Here is an 18,152-nt window from a genome sequence, read left to right as displayed (position 1 = left end):
TACATAATATATTATTTGACAAATTTGTGTCAACTTATAATATAGTATCAACTATAATAATTTATTTGTACCAAATTTATAAGAAACATAATGTTAAAAGGTACTAAATATATTGAAAATTAACTGATTTATATCAAGTATAAAATATAGTATCACGTGTTGTGATACATCCAAATGTTGTTATATAAAAAATAATTGTGTATCATATAAATAACAAAGTTTTGAAAAATCTTGTATCTGCTAATAATATAGTATCAATTATATATTAATTATAATATAGTATATATTAATTGTAATATATTCAATATTACAATTAATATAGAGTATAAAATATAAGATATATAAAATACTTATAATAGACAAAACGTAACAAGTAACTAACAATATCAAATATTATATTCAAATTAAACAATTTTGTTACAAAAAATTGTAAAACTTGAGAAAATGTATCTTGAAATATAACAAACCCTCCAAAATATTAGCTAATGTATCTTAAAAACAATAAACATCACAAGTTGTCTGTGAATTGGTACATAATCACTAATTTATGTGAACCAAGTCATCTTGTTGTTGTGGAGTGAAATAGCTCTTCAGCTTTAGTGGATCATCGTTATCGCTAACATATCCCACCTTGACTTTGTCGAGATCGTACTTCCATAGTAGTAACTCAGAAATTATTAGATGGATGTTGACTTCATCGCTAAAGAATTCAGCAAATGCAACTACAAACATTCAACCGTCACTATAAACATTCTGTTGGTACATTATAAAAAATGAATTAAATTTTGAACAAAAAGTTAATCACATGATACTTTATAGTAGCTACAAAAAAATTTATTGTTTAGTTGATACATAATGATAATAATAGTAACGGATACTCACTACCACTTGATGATATTTGTTTCTGATACTATATGAAATATCATTTATTCATTATGTGTTATTTAAGTATCGTGATTAAACTATTTTATAATAGGATACACTATTCTGCAAATTACATCTCATCAAAATAATTTCTACTATATAGTTTGATAGACCAGTGACAATATATCGAAAAACAAAAAGAATCAAAATTATGATGATTTATCATTGTTGTCAACATATCTAATTTTTTAAAAATAACTCACCAGGGATGAAGTTCTTCCACATTTGCTTTAAAAGATGAAGTTTCATCCTTCTTCGACTTCATCTTCTAAATATTATGATTCTTCATTGTTAATGAATCCTGCAACCTTTTGGATCTATTTTCAGCTCAATAATCATCATCGGAATCATAATGAGCTGATTAGATCTATTTTAATGAAAGTTTTCATAATCAAAATCAAATACACAAAGCACCATACTAAAAAGAAGGAACATAATTTATATGTATAAGAAAATTGTAAATAAAAACATTAATAACAAAAAATGAAATTTGAAGAATTGGAAATAAAAAATTGATGAAAAAATAGTCTCACCTTTTTAGGAACTTGAAATTGATGAACTTAAGAGAGAATAGATTTAAAATTAAAAAATTGAGTGATTGATATAATTGTTGATATATGAGAGTGATTTTAGACGTAAAAATAGGGACAAAATCGTTGGATTGGAAGGGATGTGAATCGTGGGATAAATGTTATCCCTTTTTTTACACTGTAACTGATAACAACAAACTAACTATTAAAGTATATGTCCGCTCTAATCTAAGTATTGTTTCGTTATATTAAGTATCCGAATTAATATAAAAAAAGGATTTTTGGTAAATAGTGAAACAGTAAGGATAGAAAGTAATTTGTCCCTTAGACTACGTGATTTGCCTAATTTTTACATTTAATTTTCCGCTTTCATTCTTTAGTGTGGAAAAAATGATTTTTTTTAAAAAAACAAACTAAAATTAATTTTTCGATTATATTGAATTTTATTTTATAGTTATAAAAAAAGTTGATACATCTATAATAGATATTGAAAAATCAAATTTGATCATCAACATAGTAAATCAACTTAGCCATTGAATTAAAGAAGATAAGAAAAGACAAATTCACGTATGAAGAGGATCAAATATACCTCAAAATATTGCTAGAAGGGTCAAATATATCTTCTATATTTTTATTTTGTTAAAAAATTTAATAAGCTTTTCACTTCCATCAGCGAAAAATGATCTTGGCTATTCAAGTATACCTCAAAATATTATGAGAACGGTCAAATATACCTTGTATAATTTTAATTTTATCAAAAAATAATTTTGGATCAATTTTTTTCAATTCCGTCAGCTAAGATTTTAGTTGTATCAAAGTCAATATTGTTAAGGTATAATTTTAATTTTATCAAAAAATAATTTTGGATCAATTTTTTTTCAATTCCGTCAGCTAAGATTTTAGTTGTATCAAAGTCAATATGTGTAACAACTGAAATAGATGTGAGCCACCTTCTTTAACCAAAAATATATTATCTCTAAATCACCAAATTGAGAAATACAATTTATTATTAGTAGTAGTATTATATAAATGGCATTATATATGACACTTTTGATTAATAATTTTACTTGTCAAGTTATTTTATGAATCTTGAATTTGAATTGTGTGTGAGATAAATTTATTTTAAATTTAATTTTTTTACTATTTTCTTGCCATTTAAATTTAAAATTTTATTTCTTAATTGTAAATTTTAAATTTGTGTTCTTTAAAATTTATGTTGGAATTTGAAATGTAGAAGGAAGAAAAGAAATTATGAAGGCTATCATTTTGTAGCCTTTTTAAAAGATATTGAAATTAACATTTATTAATGAAAATTATTTGTAGCCTTTTTAAAAGATATTGAAATTAACATTTATTAATGAAAATTATGAGAATCTGGAACAAGTCTATTCCCATGTATTGGGGAACTTTTCATGTATTAAGAAATAATTAATAAATCTAAATTAAATAAGGATAAGAATGTCAAAAAGTAAACCTGTTTATAGTGTGAATGTGCCATTATAGCCAAAATTTTCTGGCAAAAGAAAAGAACAATTCAAAAAAAAAAAAAATCAAGTAAAACTTAAGATAAAGAAAGGGTTTATATACGAATTTGAGAATATAATTAAATAATAATAGTATGCTCTCTTTAACAACTTAATTTTTAGATAAAATGATCACGATATCAATAAAAATTGTGAGATCAAATCTCATCGCCGAGCTTAACCTTGCTTTTAGATGAGATGATCAAAATTTCATTTTTTTAGGAACTCAATCATTTTGCTTCCTTGATGACTCAGATTCACAACTTTAGAAACTCAACTATTTTACTTCTTTGATGACTCAGATTCACAACTTTACAATTGAAATTGAAAAATACTTACCATCCAAGCAACTCTCTCGTAATTAAACATTAGTCATTGAGTGCTTTTCCAAAAGTTTTCTAATCCCACTGGGCCATAGTGTCTGCAAAGAATACACTTCTTTTTCAAATACAACACAAATGAGCTTAAGCCTAATTTTACCCCTTTTGTTCCTAACAACACAAGAATAAGAAAATCAATGTACCACGAATTAGAAATTTAATTCTTACACCTTCCAAAGTGACTAGCTATTACCAACATTTTCTCAAAAAAAAATTCACAAGGGATGCACTCCCTTATATTTAAGTTAATTATGTTGTACCTAAATAAATTTGCTCTAACACCTACTACCTCACATTAAAATAAATATAGGTCATATAAAAAAATATCACCTAACAATAATTTTTATTTCTACTAACATTTGAACTGTTTTTTCACTACATTGACCATTAAGTACATATTTGGGTGCAAGAGATTCTTCATTATCTTGCATTGATAAGTCTATTCTTTGAAAAAATAATATCCTCTTGGAGCCTATCTCAAGAGTTTCAAACTCTCTTTTATGACTAACTATTAACAAATAGTAGCAGTAAGGACTTCTTAATATTGTGTTACAAACAGAATATTAAGTATTCTTTCATCCTTCATCTTTATCAGAAAACTCATATTCGAGTCTCCTTCGTAACCAGACAGCAGGTGGAAAACAAAAAAAGAAACAACGAAAGATAACAGATCAAAATCTCTGGAAATCGCTAGATTAAGCCATTTCAACAGTTCAACTTCAGCAAGTCAGTCCCAGTCAATAACTTGTATTAAAATGTGACAACCAAACATATATAAAAATATTATCAGTATACACACCAAACCAGCTAATATGTAACATGTTATTTTCATAGAATCCTTCATCAGTAACCATAAGTTATTGACAAATCCATGACGAATTCATAAAAAAAGAAAAGCAGTAACTTTGAGAAATATGACGAGCACCATCGATATTTTTTAAGAGTCCAAGCAACATATACGGAGGAATAATGGGAAGGAAGATCCCAAACAAAGCACACATGATGGCCGACAGTTTCATGCAGATGTTGAAGTAGAATATAAGTTCTCCACTATTATATTGTATAGAAAAATGATTTCATTTTGCATTGAAGTTAGTGCAGTGTGAGGGCATGGGGGTTGGAGTAGAGTTGGAGAAGGGGACCACTCAACCTTTTACTTGAACCTTCACCTTCACCAATCAAATGAAGCACAAACCCAATGGAATACAACATTAGCCACAAAATTCTTCTGGGCAACCTATTATCTTGTTTTACAAAAAAAAAAAATCTCTGTTACAAATGAGAAATGCCATTATTAAACAGTACATAACAAACCAAATGAATACCACCACTAACTGCAGCTTTTTACTCCTCCCAGAGCCTCAATATTTGCTCCCCGGCCCTAGTGACTCAAACTCACAACCGGTTAGAAGTGGTAGGCCAAAGGCGGAGAGTGCCCTCACATTTCTTCCTCAAAAGGAAATATGAATCATAAGCAAATAGGTTCGACACAAAAAATCATTTTAGTAATCAGATACATGGTGTTGGTACGAGGTGATAGGTATCACATGGATTTAGCCAAGGTGCGCGAAAGCTAGCCTGAACACCACGGTCATAAAAATAAATTAATTAAAAGAACACCAACTAGGCTTGTGGGAAGGGGAGGGATCAATAATGCATCATATTATAATAGAGAATAAGTTTTAAAATGCTTACAAAGCAAAGTAAATGAAAAAAAAAATGAAGGCATGAAGATTGCATGTAAAAGGGTCAGGGGACCACCCTACAGACAGAATCTATTGGTACTTCCTAGACAAAATAATGCCAGACACAACCTTATAATACACTATATATAAAAATTTTATAATGATGGAAAATTATCACAAAACTAAAGCTGATTTCCTAAATCAGGATTTAAACCATGAGGTCCCCCCCTCCATAATTGGAAAAATTAATTGGTACCAGTCTTGTATATAGCATGACCTAACTACTTATAAATAAATTAATATAGTACTAAGTGTTTGGAAAGGGACTAAAGCATTTCATTAATGCAAAAAGTATAACATAAAAATTGTACTTGCCACAAGCTACTTGCCATATAAAAAATTGAACCAATGTATATCAATGAGGTCATCCTCATTGCCCTAGAAAAAGGGAGAAAAACATGGTGTTCATCACGTTTTGCTGTCTTCACAGCCATGCAAATATATTTAAAACCAAGAAACACATCTACTTCAAACTTTAACTGATATATGTGTTGCAAATGAAAGAAAATATATGAATTCGTAAATACTAAATACTAATCCCCTAAAACAGATTTCAAGTATGTAATTACAGTTCGCAAGAGCCATGTAAAGCATCTCTTGGAAAAGGCTTAACCTGTGCCAGAGATATGTGTGACATCAAACATATCTCTGTAGAGAAAAAAAAAAGGATCTGTACTGCATTTCCTCACCAGTTTAGACAGAACATGTAAAACATATTGCAAGGAGCGGATATAACGTTACAGTTGTGACAGCAAACAAATGATTATAGATGTTTCAGTATAACTGTATAAGACATGAAAAACATAGCCATATGAAGATTCTAATAATTAGGATTAACCGAGATGTATAATGGCGGTAAAGACCAGGACGAACAGACTAGTGATCGAAATGGCTACATATAACTCTTGGAATCAATATATATGACGAAGTAGATTTCTAGCGCATATCCATGTACTACTAATAACCAGATGCTAGAGAAAACTATTGACTGATTCAAACAGAAGTGATTGAGTGCTTAAACTTGTCCGGATAACTGAAAGATCTTATCCTGGAAGTCACCATAATATGTTAAACAGAATTATTATTGAAAAATTAGGTTTTGAAAATGAAGAGAATGGGGAAAAGGAGCTCCCTTCAGTCCAAGCAAGGAAAGAGAGGGATAGAAAACTATCTCCCGCATCATTCACTCAATCACAGTAGCACAAAACCTATCCTTTCTACTGAGTGGTTGGATGAATGAGTCGGCAGCTAATTCAACCCCATTTCTCCTCCGTGAGTGGGCTGAAGGAAGCTCTCTTGGACCATTCCTCAATTCACAAAACTTTTACAAATTAACTTCTTCAACTCAACAGCCTTAGTAATCACCAAAATCACATCTCAAATACAATATATGAGATTCTGAGGAATAAATATACTAACCTCAGTCTACAGCTTTACATTCAACTTCCCCCCACAAAAAATAAATTAGGATATGCAACCAGTCAGTAATAGTTCACCATGATATCTCAGAATCAAATTGCAGAGAGTAAAGGCAGCCTAAAATGAAATACGAATACAATAGACACAACCAAAATCATGTTTAAATAATAGCTCAAGGGTAAAAAACTGAAAACCAAAAGTACATCTAGTTTTATATTTCGTAAAAGAAAAAGCCCCTTGTCCCCTCATCTCTTTAAGAAAAAAAAAAACACTTTCAACAGTGAACATATGCATAAATCACAACCAAAATTTTTTTGTTGGTCACACACCAAAGTCTGAGAAGATACTCAGAATAGTTACAAAAATTAATCAAAGTGGCAAACTTTCAGACACAAACACAATCTGTTAACTAAGCAGAGTCAACTCTTACCACAAACCCTATCATCACTAACAAAAATTTCAAAAAAAAAAAAAAGACAAAGATCTCTAATCTACCATTCTATTGAATCTATATGCACAAGGAACTGTACAGAATCAGGATAATGTTAATTCGATGAGTAAAAAGGATGAGAAATCGAAGAAATACTTATCTGTTAATTAACCAAAATGGGCGAATAGTTATATGTGAAACCCTAACTCTGCAATACGGACGCTTTTGCAGCAATAAATAGAAATTCAGAAGGAAAGGGAAATGAGATGAGGAGTTTTTAAGAAATTGAAAGGAATATAAAGGGGTAAGTAAGTGATGGTTGCACTAAATACGGAGAAGATGAAAATGAAAATGAGAAGTCGCTTTCGCCATGAGAGTGAGGTATGAGAAAGCGACATTGTCAACAAAATCTTTCACATTTACAACAAACATTACATAAAAAATAATATTATCATCAAAAGAGAGAAAACATTATGAAAAAAGATGGAAGATATGAGGGGTCATTTTATCTGCAAATTCATACCTTCTGGAGCGCATTAACAAGTGAGTGAAGAAGAAAGGAAAGGAAAGGAGGTGGAGGACAGTGAAATACACATTTTAGATCAACGTTGCTTAAATGGAAATGTCTGCAACTGTTCAACTTTTGACCCCATTTTTTTTTTTTTTTTATCTCTTTTTCTTTCAGCATCACCAACTGTTGTAATTTGTAACAAAGTTGAGGCTGCCCTCAGGTAGTCGAGCACCTTTTTGATTATCACTACATTGCTTAAATTTATTTATATATATTATCGCGTTTTTAACTATATATTTATATTTTTTAATGATTTGATAATTTTTTTAAAAGTGAAATATATATCACTTAAAAACTCACCTTAAATTTTTATTCGGTAACAATATATATATATATATATATAAAAAGGATAATGCATAAATATCCTTCAACCTATATTTGAAATCTCAAATAAATACTTATACTATAATAAGGTCATATTACCTCTGAACTTATTTTATTATTTTACCCCTTTTCTGCCTACGTGGGATAGTGCCACATAGGCAAAAAGGAGTAGAGTAATAAAATAAGTTAAGGGGTTGTAATGATTCAGAAAAAAATAAATAAATAAAATAATAGGTACTTAAGGTGATTTAATTATTAATTAAAAATCTGAATTTTAAGGGCATAGTGGTCTTTTTGCGTATTAATTGAAATAAAATCAGATTTGTATTAATTCAATTTAAATTATATTTGACTAATTCTTGAATTTAGTCTCCTAACCCTATTAGTTCTCTCTCTCACACGCTTAATAACTCTCTCTCACGTTCTTCATCTTTCTCACGTTATTCTACCAAATACCAACAGTTCTTCACGCTTGAAGAACTCACAAGAATTTTTTTAAGTAAAAGAAAAATTAATCAAAACGTCAAGGCTAAAAGAGGTTCGTCGAGTGAGGGGTACGTTGAAGTAAATTGGGAGTGGTTTGGAGGAGTTTTCCGGGCAGCAACATCAACGTTTGAACATCGATTAAGGTATGGGTTTTCTTCTCTCTTGGCTCCTTTTCCCAAGAGGCCCCTTACGATTCAAACTATTCACCTCGAAACTAAGGTTGTTCCTCGTAGCATGCCCCTGTCGCTAGCTCCCTATGATCTTAGGTTGGGTATTCTTGTTGGTAGAATTTAGGGATACTTGTTTGTGGTAACGATCTTGTTTAGAGTATGTGTTCATGATGATGTGATTATATTTTGTGTCTTTTGAAAAGTATGAATGTATATACGTATGTATTTGTGTAAGATTTTGACCATGACTTTAAGTCTTTCTTTAGCATGTTAATAGATTAGAGATTACTCGTGTTTTATGTGCAAATAGAGGCTCTTAAAAGCTTGATGTTCACTTGGTTGAAATGCTAGAAATTTTAGTTAAACAAACAACCAAAAACTTGTCTTAAGAATCCTAATGAACGACAAATAAAGAGGTGCTTAAAAATCCCGTAAATCGCTTCATAAAAATGTGTAACAAAGTTCCAGAATCTGGAAATTCGCTACAGGTGAATTCTGGAAAATTTGGGTGTCAAAAAAATTAAATAAAAATAGGTGAGGTCTGCAGGGATCGAACTCGAGACCTCACTAAAGTAAGCCAAAAAAAAAGAAGAGAATGCTTTCTTTCATAACAGAGCCGTTATTCCCGGCTGGCATAGAAGTCTCTCGCGCGGGCGAAGGAGATGCATTTCTAATGGGGGCTGGGACCGGCGAATACGCAGAAAAAAAAATGGGGCTGGGGGGAATCGAACCCTTGGCCCCTGTATTGCGCGGAAAAAAAAAAGGAAAAGGAGTGGGGGCTGGGGGATCGAACACGCGACCTGATGGAAGGAGGAGGAGAAAATTAATTAAGAAAATAAGTGGGAGGTGTGGGATTCGAACCCACGACCTCCAGCTACGCGCGAAGGAAGGAAAAATGGGGAAAAAGGAGACGCGAGGCGTGGGAATCGATCCCACGACCTCAAGGCTGAAGGAGGGGGGCAAATTTAATTAAGAAAAGAAGTGAGGTTGTGGACCCACAACCTCACTGTTGCTCACCCCATAATTAAATTAATGATAGAGGGGCTGTGGGGGTTCGAATCCACCACCTCACAGCCTCCTCTTAAGCGAAAAAGAGAGGAAAAATAAGGGGGCTGTGGGGGTTCGAACCCACAACCTCCCTAATGAGGCGATTTTAATCTTAAAAAAAAGGATTTGAATTAGAATTCTAATTAAAATAGAAAATTAATTCTTTCATGTAAATATTGAGATTTAAATTAGAAGTGGCAAATTAATTCTTTCATGTAAATGATTTTGAAATTTAGTTTAGAATTCTAATTAAAATAGAAAATTTATTATGTCATGAAAATGTCGAGATTTAATGTAGAGTTCTAAAGTTATGAATATTAGAAATAAAATCAATGAAAAATATAATTGATATCCAAATAATTCAAGATTTGGGTTCCCGTGCCCAAACCTCCGTATTGATACATAAGTCATACGTGAGTAAAATATTTAAGAATAATGAATATACAAGATACATAAGTCTTGTAATACATAATCTTAGGAAAGGAAGAATCACTTATCGAAATATGAATGAAGCCCCATGGCTTGTATGTATAGACACATAAGTCTAACATATGTTCAAAAATTACGTGAACCTAAGATGTACGTAATGAATTGATGACTCATTATGAGGGTTAAGTACGAATGTAAGATACGTTAAATGGCCAAGTGCATTGGCATATGATGAGATGAACTATGAAATGAAGAAATGAACACTCACATAATAAGAGGTGAGTAACTATGAAAAAAAAAGGTGCTAATAATGAAGAATGTGGTGACAATCATGATGTGAGGCTAATGTATATGATGAGAGCAATCTCAAATGAGCCTAAGTAAATGTTACCAATACGTACTCACCAATGAGAGTGTAAGATAATGAAGAGATCAGTCTCTATGAACACTCTAATAAAAATATTGAGTTTAAAACACTTAATACTAATGATGAGATGAGAAATCATCTATTGAGCTATGATGTCCTCATACTAGAAGCCAACTTCCATGATGTATGAGTTAAATTTAATGGAACTTTATACGGAGCACCGACAGGCTACCTATGAGCGGTGATGCCTTCTTTCGGGAAGGGCGGAGGTTCACGTAACTCTCATGAGATGAGACTGTTCGGCTTGCCGGGTATGGGTCTCCATGCATCTCCTAGTCTTTGAACCTATGTTACCACTATAGGGATCTGGCGGGGTTAAATTTTCATATACGCTAGCATGTTATTGAATCGCTTTGGCCGGTGATTCCACCTCTTTTCGGTGTGGGGGAGACACTGGATTTCATGATTCTCACATGATCTATGTCGGTTAAAGTTAAAGTTCCCAATGAATGAATGAGGCCACCTCAAATTAATCATATAAAGAAATGAATGATACGAAGGTGTTAGGATATGATAATCAAGAGGTAAGCTAGATTCAGGTAATGACATTAGGTTATTCTTGATCATTGCACAGCAAACCCGATCAAAGTCTTAAACTACATCCTAGGTATAGCTGGTGTTCGCACTGACCTATGAATGAATTGAAATGAAATACGTATGAATGAATGAAGCAGACTCTGTGTTTGCTAAAGAAGGCTCCCTAGTTGAGGTCCCATATGTTAAGCCCTCATTTTGAAAAATCTTAAGGTTAAGTCTATGATAATAAGGTCTCATGACATATGAATGAATAATATGAAAGAAACTACGTGTTATATGCTAAGTGCTATATGAAGATGTTATGTGTTGTGTGTAGTACGATGATTATAATGATGCATGTCACTCTCATGGCATAACTTTCCCAATCTCAATTTAGCAAGTCCACTAACTTGACTTTCAAACATCATGTTGTTAGGAAAGAGCTATTATTCCTCATGCATGTCCTTGGTGTGTGCTTGCATATACCCATACTTAGTACAAGTGTGTACTAATTCCATACAAACATCTACTTTTAGGTGCAGGCACAGGTGGACGGTAGAGCTACAGGTTCGTTGTTGCCGCTATCCGGACGTCAGCTTTCATCCGGAGTTTGGTAGGTCATCATGCTTTCGAGGATGCTACTGTTTTACATTCTAGCGTAGTTTTAGAATTGAGCTAGTGGAGCATATTCCACTGGTGCTTCTTTCCTATTTTGGTTCAGACATTGTATTGGTGTTATTTTTGCCGATATACAATTAATACTTAATGAATTATTTCTTTCAGTTGCTTATCTCTTAATTGTTAGATGGTTGATAATGAACGATTACAAAATATAAAGAATGTTTGGCAAGTATGATTAAAGGATCAAAAATTTCAAATTTTCCGCTAAAATTAATATATGTAAAGTAAGAATGACGTAAGTAGGCTTGTTTGCGACCTCTGAGAGGTCAACGACGCCGGTCTCGTCTGGGGTCTAGATTCCAGTCGTGACAGAGGTAATATGACTTTAGTACAGTATAAGTGTGTCTCTGAAATTTCGGGCAAAAAATTGAGGACTAGTGCATTTTCTCTAAAAAAAATTAATTATTTTTCTTTATTCTACTTTTTTTTCTCTCTTTTTTTTGAAATCCTCTTTCCTTTGATGGTTTTTTGAAGATCGACAATGGGGATACTGTCCATGGCTACCTCATCCTCTTCGATTTTCATTGAAATTTTAAACACCATTGGAATATCAATGTTTTCTCTTGAAGCTAGAGGCGAAAGAAAAATTGTCACCGGAATTTCTTCTTCTTCGGTTGCTATAATATTTAACGAAGAATGATTCTTTGGAGAATCACTAGTAAACTTCGTCGACTTGTCATGATGAATGTACCGTACTAGCAAAGAGACTAAAACTAATTTAGATTTAACAATGTTGACTTGAGAAACTCGATTGATGCTTGCAATAATTCCAATAAATGAGTCTTCTAAATTAATGAGTGTGTCACCATGTAATACCTTTTAAATTTATAAGCTAACATCCAAATCATTCTTTATTTACATGTAAGGTATCGGATAATCTTAAATTTCTTATAGCTATAAAGGTCAATCTTTTGGTGTGAAAATGAATTTGGAGATGAATTAAGGTCACTAAAATCCCCTACCACAAAATTTGAGTTGAAAGCTTCCTTACCTATTAAGTTTTGACATAAAATTCCTACTTAAGTCAACTTCAAACAATCATATTTCCCTTCTCATAATGAATTAGTTGGCCCATAACCTATCAAATTAAAGGTCGTTGAGTCTCTTTCCAACACCACCAAGTTTGCCTCATTTCAAGTTTGGAGTGAAAAGTTATGGTCGTTTTACCAGAGACTGTCATATCACAGAGAAGTTGACAAAAAGACGACAGTTGTGATGGGCCGTCAACTTTGGAAAAATTTAAGTGTTACTGTCGTTTTGACGCTGAAATTTAATGGCCCATCGGGTCCTCTATCAGGTGCGGCTCAGATTTTGAAGGTATTTCGGACCTTTCTCATCCATTCTAAGCCTAAATATTTACTTTTTTCACCTTATTAAGGGTCTAAACAATGTTTAAATATTCTTTTATGTTTTTCTTAGCACTTCAAATCACTAGAACGGGTTCCAAGAGGAGAAAAACTGGGGTTTCAAACGTTCGTCAAGTTTTTATCAATTTTGTCAAGAATTTTTTTCCCAAAGTATTTAAGGCTATTCGTAGTGATGGACTGAGTTCGTCTTTATGCCCTACATCTCAATTCAACCGGGAAAAGTTTAATCTAGGGTTATACCCTTAGTTTTGAGAATTCTTGATATGAGTTGTGTTATTGATTCTGAGTTTTACATCCTCAATCATAAGTTGTTATGTTTATATATATATATATATATATATATATATATATATATATATATATATATATATATATATATACACACACACACACACACACACACACATTGTGATTCTTGAGTTGATTCGTTTATGGTTATATTTCAAATGACCCTATTTTTAGTCATAATTTTTGGGAATCTTTTAAAACAAATATTTTTAAACAATGTTTAAATATTTTTTTACGTTTTTCTTAGCACTTCAAATCACTAGAACGGGTTCCAAGAGGAGAAAAACTGGGGTTTCAAATGTTCGTCAAGTTTTTATCAATTTTGTCAAGAATTTTTTTTCCAAAGTATTTAAGGCTATTCATAGTGATGGACTGAGTTCGTCTTTATGCCCTACATCTCAATTCAACCGGGAAAAGTGTAATCTAGGGTTATACCCTTAGTTTTGAGAATTCTTGATATGAGTTGTGTTATTGATTCTGAGTTTTACATCCTCAATCATAAGTTGTTATGTGTTTATATATATATATATATATATAAATAAATAAATATATATATATATATATATATATATATGTATGTATGTATGTATACACACACACATTATGATTCTTGAGTTGATTTGATTATGTCTATATTTCAAATGACTCTATTTTTAGTCATAATTTTTGGGAATCTTTTAAAATAAATATGTTTGTTTTAAACTGATTTCCTAACAAAGCAAAGATGAGTTTTGAGAAAGTGGTTTAACCAAGATTTAAGCAAAAGTATTTAAAGTATTTTTTAGTAAAATTTCGGGGAACTCCATAGTCCCAAAATGTATCATTATGTTACACTAAGAAAAGAAAATTTTTAATTTCTAACTGAGTTTATGAGTTTGGAGATATTTCAGAACATCTACCTCTTTTAAGAGGATAGTTAAAGAGTGTGTTTTATAAATTTGAGAATGAGTACATCTACTATTGACGGTAATATTGAGCATTGACATAGGGATGAGTGCAGACAACTCAAAAATCCTCATAAACCATGTTTTGCCAACATGGGTACAAAATCATACTTTTTAGATGAATCTGTATAACTTAGTGGATCCACTTAGTTGAGAAGTTATATACCCCCACACGGTATATGATGACTCTGATAACGAAGGTAAGTCGTTGTATCATCACGTACCTCATAGTGATGATTGTCGGTTAAAGAATCTCTCGGATAGAGTTAAAAATGTATTTTTGTTATTATATCACTTGATGTATTCAGTGCAAAGATGAGTAAGTGTTTTTCTTAAGTTTTAGTAATTTCACTCCTTTATTTCTTTACACTCAGTTGAGTATATATCTATATTTACTGCAATTCTTTCATTGATTTATTTGTTATTTAGTTATATTGCATGTATACTCATACATTCAATGTACTAATGTCAATTGACCTGCACTTTTTAATGATGCAGATACATGTTCTTAGCATCCTCAACAAGAGTGTATAAATCACTTCATCCACTCATAAGATTTTGAGTGAGATTTCGTTACTTTTGGATGACTCTAGTTTTATGAGTTGTTAAAAGTAATTCTCTTGAGGAGCCATCGATCTTTTCTCGATGCTCGTTTGTGTACGATGGAGGCTTCATAGATGGACACTTTTGGAGAGTCTTTCGATTTCACACGTTTTATTTAAAACTTATGTAACTTATTACATTGTTGATTTAGCATTTCTTTCAGTTTGATGCTTGTGTGTGCATGAGTTAGTCTTCTCCTTGTAATCAGCCAGAATAAGGTTCGTTTGGGGCCATCAATAATTCTTGAGTGTCGTCCATTCTAGGGTATAGACTTGCGTGGTGACAAACCCAATAATTTTCTTAATTGTTTTTGTTCATTATTTGGATGTGTTACTTAATCAATTTTTTTCCATTAATGAATCTAAAGTTCGATCTTTCTAACTTTAAATTTTGATTTTAATTTTGAGTTACTAACAAATTTTTAAATTGATGCAAAATAAGTTATGGTGAAAAGTGTATGGTTTGAATATTAGAGTTGTCTTGGTGGTGAAAAGTCGGTGAGGACAGAGACCTGATATTGAAGGTGAGTCACTACCAGTGTTACTTGGTCTGTTGAAGAGAAAATACAGAATATACGAAAGATTAAATTTATTTTTAAAATATAGAAAATTAATATGAAATAAAAGAAATATTTATAAAGTTAAAGCTTTAATTATCTTTTTACCTCTCACTTTCTTGAAGAGAATGAACCACATTGTAACATCTCGCAACTAGAAACGACTAGAAAAGAGGTTAAAATCTGGAAATATTTATTTGTGAAAAGAATAAGAAAAATCTAAAATATTGACTAAGTTAGGAAAGTGAGTTTTGATCATTTCAAATGACCATATCTCCTAGATCAAAATCATTAAGGAGTAGTTCCAGATATAGTTGGAAAGCCCTTTGAATAATCTTTTCAACGTCGTCGAGTTTATGAGATTTCAATATTGTATGAGTGATATATGCCTTCCGAAAGTTGGGTTGTCGGATTAAGGAAAGTCCAATCTGAATTTGGAGAGGGCAAAGTTGTCTTTTCCTTGCCTAATTTAATTAATTTATTTTTAGAAATTTATTGAAGTAAAAACTAAATTTGGTTCGGTTTGAGAAAAGAGGAATCACGCTTAGGGCTTGGAGAAGAGAGAAAAAGAAGAGGAAGGTAGACAGAAGTCAAGGATTCGCCAAGAACGTCAAGCTTTGTGAGTGGAATTCTATCGGGGTTGATTCCTATAAAGGCATGTGAGATCATTTGGTGTTGGGTCAGTTCACCCACACACCAAACTTGTTTCGATTCAGTTATTGGTAAGTTATTTACATGTTAATATGTGAAGCTTTTGAAGAACATTATCGAATTCTTGTTGGTTGAGTTGTTGAATGCCTAGTGTTGATTTAATTCATGTTTTTGAGTTATTTTTTGAGTTAAATCTATTGGGTATTGGGGGTAATAATAATCCTAAGTATTTGGGGAAAGAACCATAGAAGTTTAGAGGGTTTAGAGATGAAAAACGAAGGAGAAAAGTCTAGAACACCTAGGTACAAGGGTTGGGTTGTCGTGCCAGCCAGAGCACCCCAACTTGGTCTCTGAAGTTTGGTGCCTGGCGTCCCATGCCTCTCATAAACATTAAAGGATCATACTTTTTAGATTATCACATAATTTAAGCTAATAAATCCACTAAGTTAAGTAAGGTCCTATACCGATGGCAAGACATAAGATGGTCCTCGACAGCGTTAGGTAAAATTTTGTACCATCACTTAGGCTCATAGTGATTGTTGTGTGTGTGTGTGTGTGTGTGTGTGTGTGTATCGCATGTGTTTTACTACTTTATATTGAGTTGAGTATCCATGAGTTGAGCAAAGCCAAGGTAAGTGTTTCTTTCTTACTCCTTTTCAAGCTTAAGTTGTTTTAGCATTCCACCTCGCATACTCGTATTTTCAATGCATTAATGTCAATTGGCCTGAATCGTCTTATGATGCACACGCAGGTAACTAGGATCAACATCCGGCTTACCGTTGATCTAGTGAGCAACTCAGAGCCAGTTGGTGAGCCTTCCTTCATTCAGGAGGACATGTTTATCATTCAGTTATAGTTTTAGTTTTCAGTTGTTAGGATGGTTAGGGGTCCTGTTCCAACATCCCTTTTAATTTTAGAGGCTTCATAGATTGGTTGTATTAGTTTCTTTAGTTTTTTCATTTCACTTGTAAACAATTAAGACTTGAGTTGTCATTTTGGCTAAGTATATATGTTAAGTTATTTCTTGAGTTATCTCTTGTGATTAAGTCTTTCACTAATCTTCGAGTGTCAGTCCCAACCAAGGTCTAGGCTCGGAGAGTGACACACATCTTCTTTGCAACCTCAACATTTAAGGAGCAAATAATTTTGTTTTAAAATAGTCAAAGGGGGTGATGCAACTTCCATAAACTACAAGTGTGCAGTTGAGAATTCATATATTAAAGGTCGGGGGGGGGGGGGGGGGGGGAGAGTTTTTGATTGTTTTCTCTAAATTTCATATCAATATTTATTTTTTAAAAAGCGTGCAAACTTCATATTGAACAAATAAAACTAATGAAGGAAGAGAGTAAGTACAAATATTATTACTATTATGAATCGGGTGGAGAAGATTTGTTGTCCGCGACTTGGGGCACACACTTCGAGTTAGCCTTCACATCATGTTTGAGTGATTACTAGATTCATAGGCTAAATTACTTGTGATGGACGTGCGAAACTGAAGACAAATAGGAGTCTGCAATGTCTCTCGTGGTGTGGACGTCTTACACCGCAATGAGCTCTGCACTTTAAATGTGCAATTGATAATCCAATCAATTATAAGTGTGAAATTGAGAATTCAATATATCTCTTATTGATTAATTAACATATCTCATAATTCTTGTTAAATTTTATTTTTCATATTTATCTTATTTTACATTTATGTATTATTATTTCATAATTTCTACTTTGTATATTGTTTTACGTATTATCTTGTAGAATTAGAAAGAAAAAAAAAGGTAACACCAAACTTTTTTGTAAGATCTAAAAAAAAGTAAATATTCCCTTTAAAGTATGAATATGTTTATTTTAATTTAATAAAAATAAAAATTAAATTATTTTTTTATAGTAGATATTTATAATAGTTGCTTTAAAGTAATATTAATATTAAAAGTATATGGGTACTTTTAATTTTTTCGTAATTTGACTTTCAAAAAAAGTTTTTAGTAAAAAGGTCAGTCAAAAGCAGTTTGCTTTTTAAAAATATTTTTTCAAATAAATTAGCCAAACAAAAATTGTTTTTGAAAAAACACAATTTTCTGAAAAACTATTTCTAAAAAATAATTCTAAAAATAAATAATTTTGAATAGCAATGTCAAGCAGACTCT

The 18,152-nt window shown here is 31.8% G+C and overlaps 1 long non-coding RNA gene and 1 other non-coding gene across 9 annotated transcripts; both read right to left on the bottom strand.

Annotated features, from left to right (window-relative positions):
- Positions 1-374: 374 nt before the first annotated feature.
- LOC138347274 (uncharacterized) lies at positions 375-7,586 on the bottom strand. Of its 8 annotated transcripts, none has more exons than XR_011220053.1 (6): positions 7,475-7,586; positions 4,508-4,601; positions 3,317-3,398; positions 2,929-2,967; positions 1,128-1,291; positions 375-753 (listed from the first exon to the last, which is right to left on the bottom strand). It is a non-coding gene; the product is annotated as an uncharacterized lncRNA (long non-coding RNA). The 8 variants fall into 8 exon arrangements; XR_011220050.1 differs by having other exon boundaries at positions 375-722; positions 7,475-7,581; XR_011220052.1 differs by lacking the exon at positions 7,475-7,586 and adding an exon at positions 6,522-6,658.
- Positions 6,216-6,410, bottom strand: MIR319c (microRNA MIR319c). The gene has a single exon (NR_130078.1). It is a non-coding gene; the product is annotated as a microRNA MIR319c (primary transcript).
- Positions 7,587-18,152: the final 10,566 nt, after the last annotated feature.

Source organism: Solanum lycopersicum, chromosome 3 (assembly GCF_036512215.1).
Source record: "Solanum lycopersicum chromosome 3, SLM_r2.1".
Lineage (NCBI taxonomy): Eukaryota > Viridiplantae > Streptophyta > Magnoliopsida > Solanales > Solanaceae > Solanum > Solanum lycopersicum.
This window is presented reverse-complemented; position numbering and strand designations above follow the sequence as displayed.